The sequence below is a fragment of the Pteropus medius genome, unplaced genomic scaffold (assembly GCF_902729225.1).
Source record: "Pteropus medius unplaced genomic scaffold, Ma_sr-lr_union100, whole genome shotgun sequence".
Taxonomy (NCBI): domain Eukaryota; kingdom Metazoa; phylum Chordata; class Mammalia; order Chiroptera; family Pteropodidae; genus Pteropus; species Pteropus medius.
The window spans coordinates 20,928,584-20,944,569 of NW_024349803.1; the positions used below are offsets into that span (position 1 = coordinate 20,928,584).

General features: G+C 40.1%; 1 protein-coding gene across 5 annotated transcripts in view; it reads left to right on the plus strand.

Annotated features, from left to right (window-relative positions):
- Positions 1–1,168: 1,168 nt before the first annotated feature.
- RBM6 (RNA binding motif protein 6) overlaps positions 1,169–15,986 on the plus strand; it is a 91,952-nt gene continuing 77,134 nt past the window's right edge. For 3 of the 5 annotated variants that reach the window (XM_039837811.1, XM_039837812.1, XM_039837813.1), the window contains exon 1: positions 1,174–1,343. The gene's annotated coding sequence lies outside the window, so the exon portion shown is untranslated. Of the gene's footprint in view, positions 1,344–2,085; positions 2,190–15,986 lie in introns of all 5 variants that reach the window. The other 2 variants (XM_039837810.1, XM_039837809.1) reach the window with 2 other exon arrangements.

A 15,986-nucleotide genomic window follows, 5' to 3' on the forward strand; every position in this document is an offset into this window, starting at 1 on the left:
CATTGAAGCATAAACTGTATATCCTGTTTAACTTGTTGTCTCCAGTAACTGCCAGCAACCCCATCTCCACTAGGGCAGCAAAGTTTTTTTCCCGTGTTTCCAGTACCTGATACAATGCTTGGCACATAGCAGGTGCTTCAGTTATTGAAGAAATGACTTGCAGACAAGATGCCTGAAAAGTGGGAAGGTAATTTTAGAGACTATTTAACCCAACAACTTCCTTTCTTTACAGATAAAGTTTGCTTTATTTTAGAATGCTTTATAGGGTGTTTCTTGTAGCAGACTTCTTTGATCTCATGATGTTGAATTTGGGCTATAAAATCTGGTTACTTTCCCTAAGGGTCTACTGACAGGGATGCCAGGTGGCTGGAATTAGCAAGCATTTCAACAGTGTAGACAATCCACCTGGAGGCCTGGAGCTGGCCATTTAAAGAATATTAGCCTGAAAGAGACTCTGGAAGTGAGCTGCAAACTAAAAGCTGTGATGTCCCTCTTTTCCACTGGATTGCTGATTTGCAGATAGCTTCCAGTTCCTCTGCGACCTCGCACAAATCACTCTTGGCCAGATTTATTGCCTGAGAACTAGCAAGGCCCTATGGAACCTTGGCGGACTTTCCTTTACAGGCAGGGCTGCCGAACCTTCAACATAGCTAAGGATATTAGCTTACTGCCTGGTGTTCTTGAGCTGGGGATGCCTAACTTGGACAAGGGACGAACCTCTGTGACTACTGCTTCTCTAATTCAAGTACTTCTCTCGCACCTATCCTCGGTCTTGGGCAAAAGGGCTAAACTCCTGGACTGGAAGGGCCAGCAGCCCCTCCCTGGGAAGGCTTCAGACGTTGAAGGATCCCTTCCATTTCCTCCACACTAACGGACAACAAGGCAGCCTCGAGCTAGACGGGCCAATGTCGTATCCACGCTTCCCGGCGGTGAGCAAACATCGAGAAGACCAAGCCACCACCACTCGCTCAAATCCGAAGAGAGAAAAGGAAGACGACTAGCACAGGTCAGAGGTCAAACCACAACCCCCAGCAGGTCCCGCGCACCGGGGCAGAGAAGCGCCCTCCCATTGGACGCGGGCGAGCAGCGTGCCCTTACGCCCCGCCCCCCGCGGGCACACCTCCCTCTTTCCCCCGCCCCCCGCGCGGGGCACGGCGGGAGTGGAGTCGGCGCGACCAGCCGGCGTACTCCATATCCCGGCGGGCCGAGCGCTGAAGGCGGCGGCGCGGCGCCTTTGTGGAGGCAGCGGCCGGGCGCGGAGGAAGTTCCGGTCCCCGCGACGCTGGGTCGGTGGCCGCGGCTGAAGATTAGGAGGAGCGGGCCGTGGAGGCCGCGCTGCCTCGGTAAGGGCCTGGGGAGGTAGGGAGGGCGTGCCAGAGCCTGCGGGAAAACAGCTGGCCTGGTAGGCCGCTCTGGACGTCGCGGGCCCACGCGGCCTGGAAGCTGTGGCTTAGGTGTCGCGGGGCGGCCGCGACTTTGCTCGGGAAGAAGAGAGCCAAGTGGCGGTGTGGTGAGGGAGGCGCCGCCCACGGGAGGAGCTCCCTGGAACGGTCTCGGGCCCGGGGCGGGGCCCGGCACGGTGGTCGAAATACCGGTCCATCCTCGGGGCTGCGGGCTGCGGGGTCGCGGTCTGGCGCGCGGTTGCTGTTCGGTGCTCCGGGCCTGCGGAGCCGCAGGCGGGCCCTGTATTCCTGCCTTTTTTCCTGCTTTTGCAGGAATCTGATTCAGTTCTGAGGTATCGCTCGACAGCCTCGCCCTCAGACCTGGACAGACACGAGTGGGCTCGGCGGGACCACAGGGCGCGAGAGCTCAGATCCCGGCACCCCAGGCAGTGGAACCTGGAGGCGGGGGACTGGTCTGGTGGGTTCTGCGCCCGTTGGGCGAATGTAGGAGGAGCAGGATGTTTTCCTCGTATTCACTCTTTAGATTCCTTTTGGCGTTGTAAATCTGTCTTTCTTTTAACTTTAGAATTGATGTTATGCTACTGGGTTCAACTCTGGGAGTGCATTTTTTAATAAAAAGAAAGGGCCTTGTTTCGTAAGGTACATAAACTGTAAGGGTAATTGTATTTTTTGCATATTCCAGGTTTGCTTGTGAAGGTCAAAGTTGCTGGATCTTAGTGAAGGATTTCAGTAGACTGATGCACCTGGTCACCTGGTTCATTTTCTGAACTCTGGATTGTGCCCTAGGTTTGTTAGTTTTCAACTTCCTGTTGAGTAATGTCTCCAGTGTGAATGATTTAATGATGTCAACATCAGCAAACTTGTGAGGACTTCAGGGAGAGGTATCAAGGACTGATGAGTTTTGCTAGGACTGGCAAGGTCTGAAGTAACTAATGATATGTTACCATTTGGGTGAAACACACAAAAGTTGGACCAGAACCTTATCTCATTAGCACTCAACTAAGTACCTAACCTATAGGATAGGTACGCAGTCTCTCTAGACATCCTTAGCACCCTTATTTGCAGAATTCTGTTACCAGACTTGGGTTTACTTTTGTTGCCTTTAGGATCCTACGTTCTCTGTCTTCTGTGAAGACAATTGTCTAATGAGCTCTGTGGTCTCATTGCAGAAACTTGGGGGCAAGGTTATATTCTTCTGCTAATGTTTATTGTGTATACTGGTATTAACTTGGTTCAGAGTTGTAGTAATATTCAAACTATCAGAAAGTTCTCAGATTTTCAAGATCATAAATCATTCCTTTGATGGACTCTTCTAGCTATACACCAGGTGTTTAGAATTAATTTTTCTGCTAGACTCCCACCATACACTGTTTGTTACATTCACTTAGTGGGGCATCTGTTGAGTGCCTTTTATAACCCTCCTATCACACTGTGGGACTCAGTAGAAGAACTCTAGAATCTGATAGAGTTTCAGTCCCTGACGACTCCACTACTCAGTGATATTGGACAGACTACCTAATTTCAGGTTCCTCATACGTGTAATGAAGTTAAGAAATGTAGCCACCCCACAGTTTGTTGTGAGGTTAATGTAGTACTGGTAGTGCCCTTAGAACAGTGCCTTGTATGTAGACAGTGTTCACTAAATGTTAATCACCACTGTTAGCTTTTTTCATAAAACAGCTTTGTTGAGATATAATTCACACACTATACAATTCACTTATTTAAGGTGTATGATTCAGTGTTTTTTTTGTATGTTAACGTTACTAATTTTTTTTACAAAGTTGTGATAAACGTATTTTTTTATATGTTTTATAACAAAAGTTGCCATTTAAATAATTTTTAGGTGTAGAATTCTTTAATTACATATAGTAGTGCAACCATTACCACTATTTCAAAAACTTCTTCATTACCCCAAACAGAAACTCTAACCATTAAGCAAGTAACTCTCATGGCCCCTCCCTCCAGCACCTGGTAACCTCTAGTCTGTATTCTGTCTCCAAAAACTTGCCTGTTCTAGGTACTCCATATAAGTGGAATCATAAAATATTTCCCCTTGTTTCCAACTTATTTCCCTTAACATAACGTTTTCAAGGCTCATTCATGTCATAGCATGTATCCAGACTTCATTCTTTAAAAATTAGAAACAAAATTGAGTTATAGTTGACATCTTTTTAAATTTATGCTTACAGCACCTGGTCTTCCTAGGTGGTCTCCCATCCAAGTACTAACCAGGCCTGACCCTGCTTAGCTTCCGAGATCAAACTTTTTTTTTTTAGTTGACATCTTTTTCTCTTTTAAGGCTGACTAATATTCTGTTGGTGCATATAGACCACATTTTATCTGTTTATTTGTTGGTAGACAATTGGATTGTTTCCACCTTTTGGCTGTTGTGAATAATGCTGCTATGAACATGGATATACAATTCTCTCAATGTCCTTGCTTTCAGTTTCTTTGATATACCCAGAAGTGGGGTTATGTGATAATTCCGTATTTAAGTTTTTGAGGAACTGCCATACTAGTTTTCCACAGAAGTTGCAATGTCATTTTACATTCCCAACAGTAATGCACAAGGGTTCCAATTTCTCTATATTTTGACAACACTTGTTATATATATATATATATTTTTATAATAGCCACCCTAATGGATGTGAAGTTTTCTCTCTCTCTCTTTCTCTTTCCTTACCATTTTTAAATGTACAGTTTAATGGTATTAAGTACATTCACAGTGTCATGGGACTATAATTACCATACAGCTCCAGAACTTTTTTCATCTTCCCAAATCAAAACTATGTGTCCATTAAGTAATAACTCCCCATTCTCCCCTCTTCTGGCCACTGGCAACAACCATTCTACTTTTCATTTCTATGAATTTACCAAGTCTAGGTATCTCATATAAGTAGAATCATAAATCATACAATATGTGTCCTTTATTGATTGACTTATTCATTTAGCATAGTATTTTCAAGATTTGTCCGTGTTATAGCATCTATTAGAATTTATTACTTTTCGAGGCTGAATAATATTCTGTTGTATGTATATACCACATTTTGTTTATCTGTTCGTCTGTTGATAGACATTTTAGTTCGTTCTACCTTTTGGCTATTGTGAATATGGACATACGTATATCTGCTTGAGTCCCTGATTTTGTATCTTTTGGATATATTTCTAGAAGTGGAATTGCTGGATCATATAGTAATTCAATTTTTAATTTTTTGAGGATCTACCATACTTTTCCACAGTGGCCATTTTACATGCCCACTAGCAATACATAAGGTTCCTCACCAACTTCTTGTTTTCTTTTGTGTTTGACAATAGCCATGTTAATGGGTGTGAAGTGACATTTCATTGTGGTTTTGATTTGCATTTCGTAATGTTGATGATACTGAACATCTTTTCATGTGCTTATTAGGCATTTGTATATTCTTCTTTGGAGAAATGTCTATTCAAGTCCTTTGACCATTTTTAATCAGGTTTTGTTGTTTAGGAGTTTTCTGTATACTTGCATATTAAACCCTTATCGGATATATGATTTGCAGATATTTTCTCCTTTCCGTTGCTTGCCTTTTTACTCTGTTAATAGTGTTCTTTGATGCAAAAAAGACTTTAATTTTGATGAAGTCCAATTTGTCTATTTTTTTATTTTGTTGACTGTGCCTTTGGTGTCATTCAAAACATCTTTGCCAAATCCAGTGCATGAAGCTTTCCCTCCATGTTTTCTTCTGAGAGTTTTTTTTTTTTCTAGATTAGGGGTTATTTTTGGTTTTTTTTGTTTGTTTGTTTTTGGCTTTATTGAAATATAGCAGACAGTTGCTCGTATTTACATTGTACCATTCACTGAATTTTTAAAAAATTATAGTTGGCATACAATAATAGTTTTAGTTGTACAGCATAGTGATTAGTGATCAATATAACTCTCAAAGCGATCACCTGCTAAATCTAGTACCGTTCTTCACCTTACATATTTATTACTGCTATAAACTATTTTCCTTATGCTAAACTATATCTTCTTGTCTATTTTGTAACTGTCCATTTGTACTTCTTAATCTCTTTGCCCTTTTTCGCCGTCCTTCCCAAGCCCTCTCTCATCTAGTAGCCCTCAGAATATTTCCTGTATCTGTGAGTTTATTTCCATTGTTGTTGTCGTTTATTTTGTTCTTTAGATTCCATGTGTACGTGAAATCATGTGATATTTGTCTTTCTCTTACTTCATTCAGCGCAGTATCCTCTAGGTCCATCAAGGCAAAAGCTTTTTCCATCCCCTTCCTTTTAGTCTGTGTATGTCTTTTAATATGAAGTCTCTTGTAGGCAGCATATGTAGGGATCTTGTTTAGTTTCTGTTCAGCCACTATCTTTTGGTTGGAGCACTTAATTCTTTTCCATTTGGGGTACTCGTTGATAGAAATGTAGTTATTACCGTTCTTTATTCCTGTTTTTGATACATGCTTTTTCTTCTTAAAGAAGTCCTTCCAACATTCCCTTTAATACTGGCTTGGCGTTGATAAATTCCTTTAGCTTATTTTTGTCTGGGAAGCTCTTTATGTGTCTTTCAACTCTAAATGATAGCTTTGTTGAATAAAGTATTCCTAGTTGTAGATCCTGGGTTTTCATCATGTTGAATATTTTGTGCCAAGCCCTTCTGTCCTGCATATTTTCTTTTGAGAAATCAGCTTCCAGTCTTATGGGAGCTCCTTTGTAGGTAACTAACTGCATTTCTCTTGCTGCTTTTAAGATTCTCTCTTTGTATTTAATCTTTGGCATTTTAATTATAATGTGTCTTGGTGTGGGCTTCTTTAGGTTCATCTTTTTTGGGACTTCTGAGCTTCTTGGAGTGTTGTATGTTTGTTTCCTTCACTAGGTTAGGGACGCTTTCCATCATTATTTTTTCAAATCTTCAACTTGTTGTTTTCCTTCAGGTACCTCTATGTCATGGATATTTTACATTTAATGTGTCCCATAGGCTCCTTAAATTATTGTTATAGTCTTGGCTTCTTTTTTCTTGCCATTCTGATTGAGTGTCTTTGGCTTTTCCATCCTCTGTATCAGTGGTTCGATCTTCTTTATCCACTCTGTTAACTCCGTCTCATATACTCTTCATCTCAAATAATGTGTTCTTCATTTCTGACTGTTCCCTTTTATAATTTCCAATTCCATTTTTATGTATTTTATCTCTTCGTTAAAATTCTCAGAGTTCATCTACACTTTCCGTAAGTTCATTGAGCATCTTTATAACCAGTGTGTTGAACTCTGCATCTGTGAGATTGCTTGACTCTGTTATTACTGGATCTCTGTTCTGTTCTCTCATACGATTTCTGCTTCTTTGTCTTCCCATTTTGGTTGCCTTTTTGTGTCTGTTTCTATGTACTAAGCAGACCTCCTTAGTCTCCCGGTCTTATTAGCGTGGCTTTGTGAAGTAGGTGTCCAGTGGCACAGTCCTGAGAGGGGTTCAACTCAGGCCAAGTTTAGCCCTTGCCTGTGTCCCTCCGGGGCCACCTGTTAAGATTCAGCAAGTAATCCACAGATGCTGTGCTTATAGTTGCCTCAAGAGGCCATGCCAGAGACTGAGGTCAGCTGCCACTAATGTGAGTCTTGGCACTGCTTAGCAAGAAGCACCTTGTGAGTCTGGAGCACTGGACTTGCCCAGGTCACAACAGGATTTGGCTTCAGTGGGGCCTGAGTTGGGGGAGGTGGAGTTTCAGGGAATCCTCTGGGCAGAGCGGCCTCTGTTATCAGTTTAATGGCCTCTCACCTATGGCGGTGCTGAGTCCCTACACTGGGAGTGGGATGGGGAGGACTCAACAGAGAAAGAGTGGATCCCACCAGCACTTCTGCCTAGGAGAGAGCCTCACCTCCTCTGGCCCTCACTCTGACAACTCTGTGTCCTTCCTTAAGTCTCTGGTGCGCCCCCCCGGTACAGCCGGCCTGGTGCTGGTGCTCAGAGTGAGCAGGTCCATCACAGCTAAAGTCTGCTCTCGGACATGGCTCCTTTAAGAGGCATCTGCGGCTGCCGCTGCCATAGCCTCTGACCCATTCTGCCGCTCAGGACCAGGCAGCCTCACTACTTCGCCCCCTCCTACCTTCTGCTGTTGCAAGGTGGTCTCTTATTTCTTTCCCTAGTTGTAGTGCTTCTGTTCATCTAGATTCCAGGCGACTTTGCTTGCTGTTTGCTCCGTGTTTCTGTCACAACTTCATTGTGGTCACAGGAGGGATAAACAAAGCCTCTATCATTTATGCCATATTTTCCCTGATCTCTGAAAGATTTTATCTCATGTTTAGGTTTTTGATCCATTCTGAGATAATTTTTGTATATGATGTTAGGTAAAGGTCCTACTTCATTCTTTTGCATGTTGATAACCATTTGTTGAAAAGACTCTTTTCCTGATTGCATAGTGTTGGTACTGTTGTTGAAAATCACTTGACAATATGTATGTGAGTGTTTATTTCTGGGTTCTCTATTCCATTGTTATTTATATCTGTCCTTATACAAATACCACACTTGATTACTGTAGCTTTACAGTAAGTTTTGAAATGGGCAAGTGTGAGACCTCCATTTGTTTTTAAAGATTTTTTTGGCTATCCAGAATCCTTTGGCATTCCATATGAATTTTAGGATGGGTTTTTCTAAGAGCATTGGCTTTGGAATCATATGGTCTTGAATTTGCATATTGACTTTTCCTCATATTAGTTATATTGTTTTGGGGCAAGTGTCTCAACCTATTTCATCCTTAGTTTCATAGTCTATAAAGTGGGAGTGTTAACAGAACTTACTCCATGGAGGACTTGTGATGATTAAATGAGAGAACCCATGTTAAATGCTTAACCGTGGCAGTCAGCGCTCAGCTTGCCTTTATTACTCTTGTTTCAGAGAGTAGGAATAGACATACCCAGGAAGGTCTTTTCTAGCTTAAAGTTATTATGATTTTAAATACCTAAGCATAGTATCAGTAGTAATAATATTTAATACATTATTGCTTTAAAATTTTTCAAACTTTTTTTTGGAGACATAATTTTTCATATCAAAAAATTCACTCATTGTAAGGTTCAGTTCGATGCTATCATCACATTCAGATTTAGAGTTCTTCCAGCACCTCAAAACATTGCCTAGTTCTGGTGAACAAACAATACAATATACAGATGATGCATTATTGAATTGTACATTTGAAACCTGTATAATTTTATTAACCAAAATCAATCCAATAAATTTAATAAAATTAAAAAAATAACGGGATGGCACGACAGTGCTTTGAAATGTTAGCTAAGCACAATAACTAACTAGCCAGCTAGTTAAATAAATAACTAAATGCATAAAAAGGTTACCTAGTTCCTGTTTGTTTTTATCCCCAGTTCCCACTTCAACTGCAAGTCCTAGCATCCACTGATCTGTTTCGTGTCATTGTAGTTTTGTTTTCTAGAAATTTCCTATAATTGGAATTACACAGTTACCAGTCTTTTGTGTCTGTCTTCTTTCACTTGAAATGTTTTTTGAAGTTCATCTGTGTTGTTGCATTCTTTTTTATGGATATCTCACATTTTTATTCAGCTGCCTGTTGATGGACATTTGGATTGTTTCCAGTTTTTGGCTATTATGAATAAAGTTTCTATGAATGTAATTGCTTCTTATGCATGATCTAATTTACTCTTTATGGTAATCATACCCAGGCAGTCTTAAAACACAGGCAATAGTCCTGTGGTCTTGAAACTCTTTTACCTTGGGCCACCTAAAAGAATTAAAAATTTTCCCGCTAAAATTTTGAAAAACTTATTTACTACTTTGCACATTTCTAAGGTAGCATTTTAACATTTCTATAATAAATAGCTGCAAAGGATATGTTTTCTGGTATATGTTGCATACATGCTTTGAATATATATTTGTCAAAACCTTGGAGCTGCAGACTTAATTTATGAAAAATGTCTGTCATATAATGTAATTGGCGAATCAAATTTAACATCAGTCATTTAGCCAAATCAGACTGCATCAATGGGAATGCATTCCAAATCCCAAAAAATTTTTAAATTAAACCCTTTAAATAGTAATAGGTAACATTTACTGAGTATTTATTTATCAGGCACTGTCCTAACGAATTTACATTGTTATTTTATCCTATAACTCTATGAAGTACATATTATCTTTATCCTCATTTTACAGATTAGTAAACCGAGGCAATAAGTTAAATAAGTTGCTTAAGGTCCAGTGTGGCAGAGCCAAGATTTGCTTCCGAGGAGTCTAGCTCTGAACTCAAGCAGAGTATGTCCTAAGAGTGTACTCTTAGCCCTGTACTGCCTTATAGAGCTCACTCTTAAATTAGCGACCTGACTAATTTGCTGATATAAGGGACCAGGACATAAGAAAGAATATTTAAAACCTGGGGAATTTCCGTTCATAAAAAAAGCAGCTCTAATGAAGTATTAAAATGTTTCCTTGTAGTAATAAAGTCAAAATACAAATTAGTATGCAAGTTTGAGATTCCTCTGGGATAGCCAAGTGACAATTTCTGGCAGGCATTTGGACTTTACAGACATCTAGGCAGGAGATGGAGAAGTGGAAATTATCATAGAGATGGTAGATGTGGTTGAATTGGGAATGGATGAGATTGCCCAGAGTCAGCTTGGCGGCTTAAAAAGTTGAAATTTATTTCTGACAATTCTGGAGGTAGGGTCAAGGTCAAGGTTCTGGCCGATTTGGTTCCTGGTGAGGATCCTCTTGGTTCTGGCTGATTTGGTTCCTGGTGAGGATCCTCTTGGTTTGCAAACAGTTCCCTTCTTGCTGTATTGTCATGTGGTAGAGAGATCATTTCTCTTTGGTCTCTTATAAGGACACTAATCCCATTCATGAGGGCCCCATTTTCAAGCCCCACCTCCAAATACCATCACTCTTGGGATTAGGGTTTCAACATATGAATTTTAGAAGGACACAGACATTGAGTGCATAGCACCTGGAGATGACACGTGGACCAGGAACAGTGCTGGGGAACAGTATAGAGCCCTGGAGGATAAGCAGTATTTGGCAGACATTCATTTAATTATTCAACTAATATTTAAAGATTTTGTTGTGTGTGTCACATGAGAGAGACTTCAGTATATTTACAAACAAAAAGGAAGCAGTCAACAGAGTGGTAATATAGGCAAAAAAAATTAAGTGATAGAGCAAGGTAAAAGGGTAGGTTCTTCAAGCTACAGTCTTCAGTACGGAGGTACACAAAAACATTCCAGAGAGAATGTGGGCATGTAAACTTTTAAAGGAATTAATATGTAAAAGAACATAACTGAGTTTTTTAGAATGGATCTTGCTCCTAAATGTAAGAGCTAAAACTATTAAACTTTTAGAAGAAAATGGGAAAGCTTCATGCATTGGATTTGGTGGTGATCTCTTGAATAACAACAAAAGCACAGTTAGAAAAATAGATTTCATTAAAATTAAAACCTTTTCTCTTGAATAACAACAAAAGCACAGTTAGAAAAATAGATTTCATTAAAATTAAAACCTTTTCTTCATCAAGGAACACTAAAAAGGCAACTCACAGAATGGAAGAAAATATTTGCAAATTATATGTCTGATAAAGGCTTAATATCCAGAATATATAGAAAACTCCTAAACTCAACAACAATAACAAACTCTGAATAAAAAATAGGAGACTTGAATAGACGTTTTTCCCAGGAAGGATATACAAGTGGCTAAAAAGCACATGGAAAGATATTCAGTATCATCAATGATTAGGGAAATGCAAATGAAAACCACAATAAAATGCCATTTCTTCTATAGGATAGCTATGTATCCAAGACAAATAAGCAAACAAAACAGGTTGATGAGGATGTGGAGAAATTGAAACTTAAAACTTAAATTATTCTACTAGAGCTGCATAACAAAATACCACACACTGACTTGAAACAACAAAAGTTTATTTTCTCACAGTCTGGGGGTTGAACTCCAGATCAAGGGGCTAGCAGAGTTGGTTTTTAGCGAGGCCTTTCTCCTTAGCTTAGCCTTTTCTCTTTGCATGCATTCCTTTGATACCAGTCCTGTTGTAGTAGAGACCCATCCTTACAACCCTTTTTAACCTTTATTATCTTCTTAAAGGTCCTTCCTCTAAATATAATCACATTGGGGGCTAGGGCTTCAGCGTATGGATTGGGGCAGGGGATAGGGCTTGGCACGGTTAAGTCTGTAACAGAATCTTGTGTACTATTGGTGGGAATATAGAATTGTGTAGCTGCTGTGGAAGATAATATGGTGGTTCCTTGAAAAATTAAAAATAGACTTTCCATATGATCCAGCAATTCCACTTCTGGGTATATATCTAAAATAATTGAAAGGAGGGTCTCAGAGATATTTGTCCATCCATGTTCATTAATCTCAATAGCTAAAAGATAGAAGTAATCCAGGTGTTCATCATTTGGATGAATGGATAAACAAAAGGTGGTATATAAACACAGTGGAATGTTATTCAGCCTTAATCTATTCCCGTTTTCCCTGAGAATACTTAGCAGCATTACTTGAGGCTGCATCGTTTACCTTTAGATAACCTGCGGATTACAGTTGTAATCTCACCCACAAAGTTTGCCAGACATCACCTATGCTTTTCCAGGAATTACATCAAAACGGGACTTGTGCAGTTGGGACAGCTCATTTAAACAGAAAACAGATCCCAAATGATCTAAAAAAAAAAGATTGCAAAGGGGACGACTCCAGCCAGATTCTTTGGTGAATTTATGGCACTGAAGTGGTGTGACGAGAAGGAGATGACAATGTCGTCAGCATTCCACAATGATACTGTGATTGTACACATCAGAAATGGAAAGAAAACTAAGAAGCCACGTGTCATTGTGGATTATAACGAGAATATGGGAGCAGTGGACTAGACTGATCAGATGCTCACTTATCCAACTGAGCACAAAAGGCACAAGTTTTGGTAATAGAAATTCTTTCGCCACCTTCTAAACATTGCATTGCCGAGCTCCTCCACTCCTGTTCAAGAAGGACAATCCTGAGCACACAACCAGCCACATAAACTTCAGACTGACGTTAATTTGAAGAATTCTGGAAAAGTATCACAAACCAGGGCAGCAACGTCTTCGAGGTCATCCGTGCTCTGATGACATCACACCTCTTCGCCTGTCTGGAAGAATTTCTCCAAGAGCATACCACCAACACCAGAAACAGTCTAGCTGGTTGCTGCAAAGGATGCCGCTCGCACAACGACAAGGATGGCGAGAAGGTCCGGAGAGGACTGCAGTATTTTTGTGTGGAATGTGAAGTTCCGCTTTGTGGTGGTCTGTGCTTTGAAATTTAAAAAAAAAAAAAAAAAAATTATTAAATTATTAAATACTGATCATCATATATGTTTCTGTTACGTTGATTAGAGACAAGTTCTATTTAGAAATAAGTCCAAAAAATACAGTTTTTGTATTTTATTTTCACATTGAAAACCAGTCAGATTTGCTTCAGCCTCAAAGAGTGTGTTTATGTAAAATTAAATTAATGCGGGCAGCGAGCTGCACTTTTTTTCCTAAATGGGAAATGGGTTAAAAAAAGAATGAAATTCTAATAGATGCTGCATTATGGATGAACCTTGAAGACAGTATGCTAAGCTAAATAAGCCAGTCACGGAAAGACAAATATTGCATGATTCTGCTAGTATTTTCAGGTACTTAGGGTCAGAATCATAGAGACAAAGTAGAATGGTGGTTGCCAATGGCTAGGTAAAGAGGGGAATGAATACAGAGTTTCAGTTTTGCAAGATGAAAAACGTTCTGTAGGTGGGTGGAGATGATAGTAGCACAGCAATGTGAATGTACTTAATGCCACTGAACTATACACCTGAAAAGGGTAAATAGTAAATTTTGTATGATGTATATTTTACCACAATTTAAAAAAAAACGTAATTTAAAAAAAGAATGGGTCTTACTGATTCTCCTTATCCATCTCCCCTTTCTTATAACCTCTGTTTCACTTGACCCAAAAGGCACCGTTGCATTTGAAATCTCGTCGAAGTACACTACCCCAGGGCACCAGTGTTTATCTCAGCTCCTACTGAAGGATATTTGGGTTGTTTCCATTTAAAAAAACTATTGTGCTGATCCTGGTCTGATCTTGGAAGCTAAGCAGAGTCGAGCATGGTTAGTACTTGGATGGGAGACCACCTAGGAAGACCAGGTGCTGTTGGCGTAAACAATAAAAAATAAGGAATTGTAAGCTGACAAGGTCCTTGCAATCTGTGAGGTCAATCAAGGGTTGCCTCACCTAAAAAAACAAACAGTAAATGAAACAAAATTTATGAATAAAGCTGTTGCAGATGTATTCTTACAAGTCTTTTGTTTCATTTACCTCAGGTAGATACTTCGAAGTGAAATTGCTGGGTCCTAGGGTGATGTTTGTCAGACCAGTTTCTAAAATGGTTGTACCATTTTGCATTCTTTCTAGTGGTTTACGAGAGTTCTGATTGCTGGAAATTTGTGTCTGTTTGATTTGATGAGTCTTGTTAATTTTAGCAGTTCTAGTGGGGCATACTGTTACTTCATTGTGGTTTTAATCTTCCTTATGATTAATAATAGTGAGCACTTGTCGGATATGTGTTGCAAATATTTATTTTCCATTCCATAGTTTGCCTACTCAGTTTTAAACATTGGCTATTGAAGAACAGGTTTTAACTTTAATCTTTTTCTTTTGTGATTAATACTTTCTGGATCCTTTATAGGAGTGTTTGCTGACACCAAGCTCAGAAAGATTTTCTCCTGTTTTCTTTTAGAAGCTTTGTCATTTAGCTTGTGCATTTATTTCTGATTGATTTTTAATTTCGTGTGTGCTATGATGGTAGGCAAAGCAAGTGCCAACGGGGAATCAGGATATGGTTGTGGAGAGGGAGCCTGAGAAACTGCTGCCACATCCAGGGAAGGCAGCAGGTGTGCAAATTCCCACTCCAGCTCTGAGGAGGACTCTTCTGAGGCCTTGTAACGGCAGTAAATACACTTAATATCTTTTAATGGGAATTTTTTGGTGGGAACGAGAGTGCTGTGAGCAGCCAGTAATTCCAGTTCCTATATTGCATATTAAAGTTGCTACCGTTTAAAAGCTCATAGTTGGATCTTAGTTGGGTAGGTATTCAAACCAACAGCGCCCCCTTGATGCTCTTAGCTGAGTGTCTTCTGGGGCCTAAAGCATTTACTTTGGGGAAAATGAATGTTTAAAGCAAGATGAAGTGGCTGCATACCGCAGCTATAACTAATAGAGTAGGTTCCCCCGTCCCCTGGTTCTGCTTTGTTGGCTTTTGGAACTGAAGTCATGATTAAAAAGTTTTTAGCTCTGAGTATTGTTATTATGCAGCTAGAGTTGAAATTCTTAGACCTGTGCAAAATAGACCAGAGCGAAAGCATTTGCCAAGACTGGTTTTACAAATCAGGAATGAAAGGTGGAGGGGATTCGAAAATAGTCAGCTACCATCACAGTTCCAATCTTAAAGGGTGCAGACTTGCAAATGGAGAGGCTTTATTTTCAAATCCACTGGTTAGCTTCCAGGAAACCAAAGTCTTTGGGTTCTGGGGAAGTGCGATTGAAAGCTGAAATGTAAAGGAATTGATAGAAGGGCGTTGCTGGGAGTATAGCCTATAGCTTAATGTGATGCTTGCCATCTTTCAGGACCAGTTGACCCCTGTTAGCTGCTATTCATGTGGAACCATTTTTCACTTTAATCTTCAAAACTCTCATTTGCTTACTACCACCACCAGATCTGCACCTGCAGCAGCTTTACCCAGCCTCACATCCTCATCTTGAGAACTCAACGTCGGGGCCCTTCTACTCACTGCTGTGTAGCATCAGTGTGGAGTGGGATCTGGGCAGTTGAGGTGGCAGACCCTTTCCATTCCTACTTTCATGTTCACTGCCAGCCACACTCGTGTATGGAATTGATGTTTTAGTGCCATTTATTTTCAGGGTTAGGTGATAACAGACTCTTTACTTTTTTGACTCCTGTCTTGCTGTGTATATCAACTAATATCTTTACTGGAGTCTGATCAGCTTCAGCATTTAAAGCCTTAGCCTGGCATTCAGTTCATCCCACAGTGCCAGTTCTGCTTACTAAAAGTGACCCTGGCTCCATGTCAGCAACTCAGAGGTTTTACCCATTTAAAATTTGAGAATAGTTTGAGATCATTTTGGCCCCAAGGCTCCTAAATAATTTGTTTTGCTGGATTATACTGCATGTCTGTAGGAACTCCAGCTAACCTAAGGAAAGCTTTGGAGGGAACCACTGCTAGGTGGGTTGACAAACCTGTTGTCCTATTCTCTCCAGCAGTGTACGAGTGTGCCAGTATCTCCACATATTTGGCAACTTCAGATATCTCGCTGTGGTTTTGATGTGCATTTCCCTTATGGGTAATGTTGAGCATTTTTCTTGTGTTTATTGGCCATTGGTGTATCATCTTTGGAGAGATGCCTCTTGATAGCCTTTGCCTATTTAAAATATTGTATTGTCTTTGTTAGAATTATAAAATAGTTCTTTATATATTCTAGATCCAAGTCTCATCAAATATGTCATTTGTACAGTTTTCTCCAATTCTGTGGGCTTTCTTTTCATTTTCTTGATTTCCTTTAAA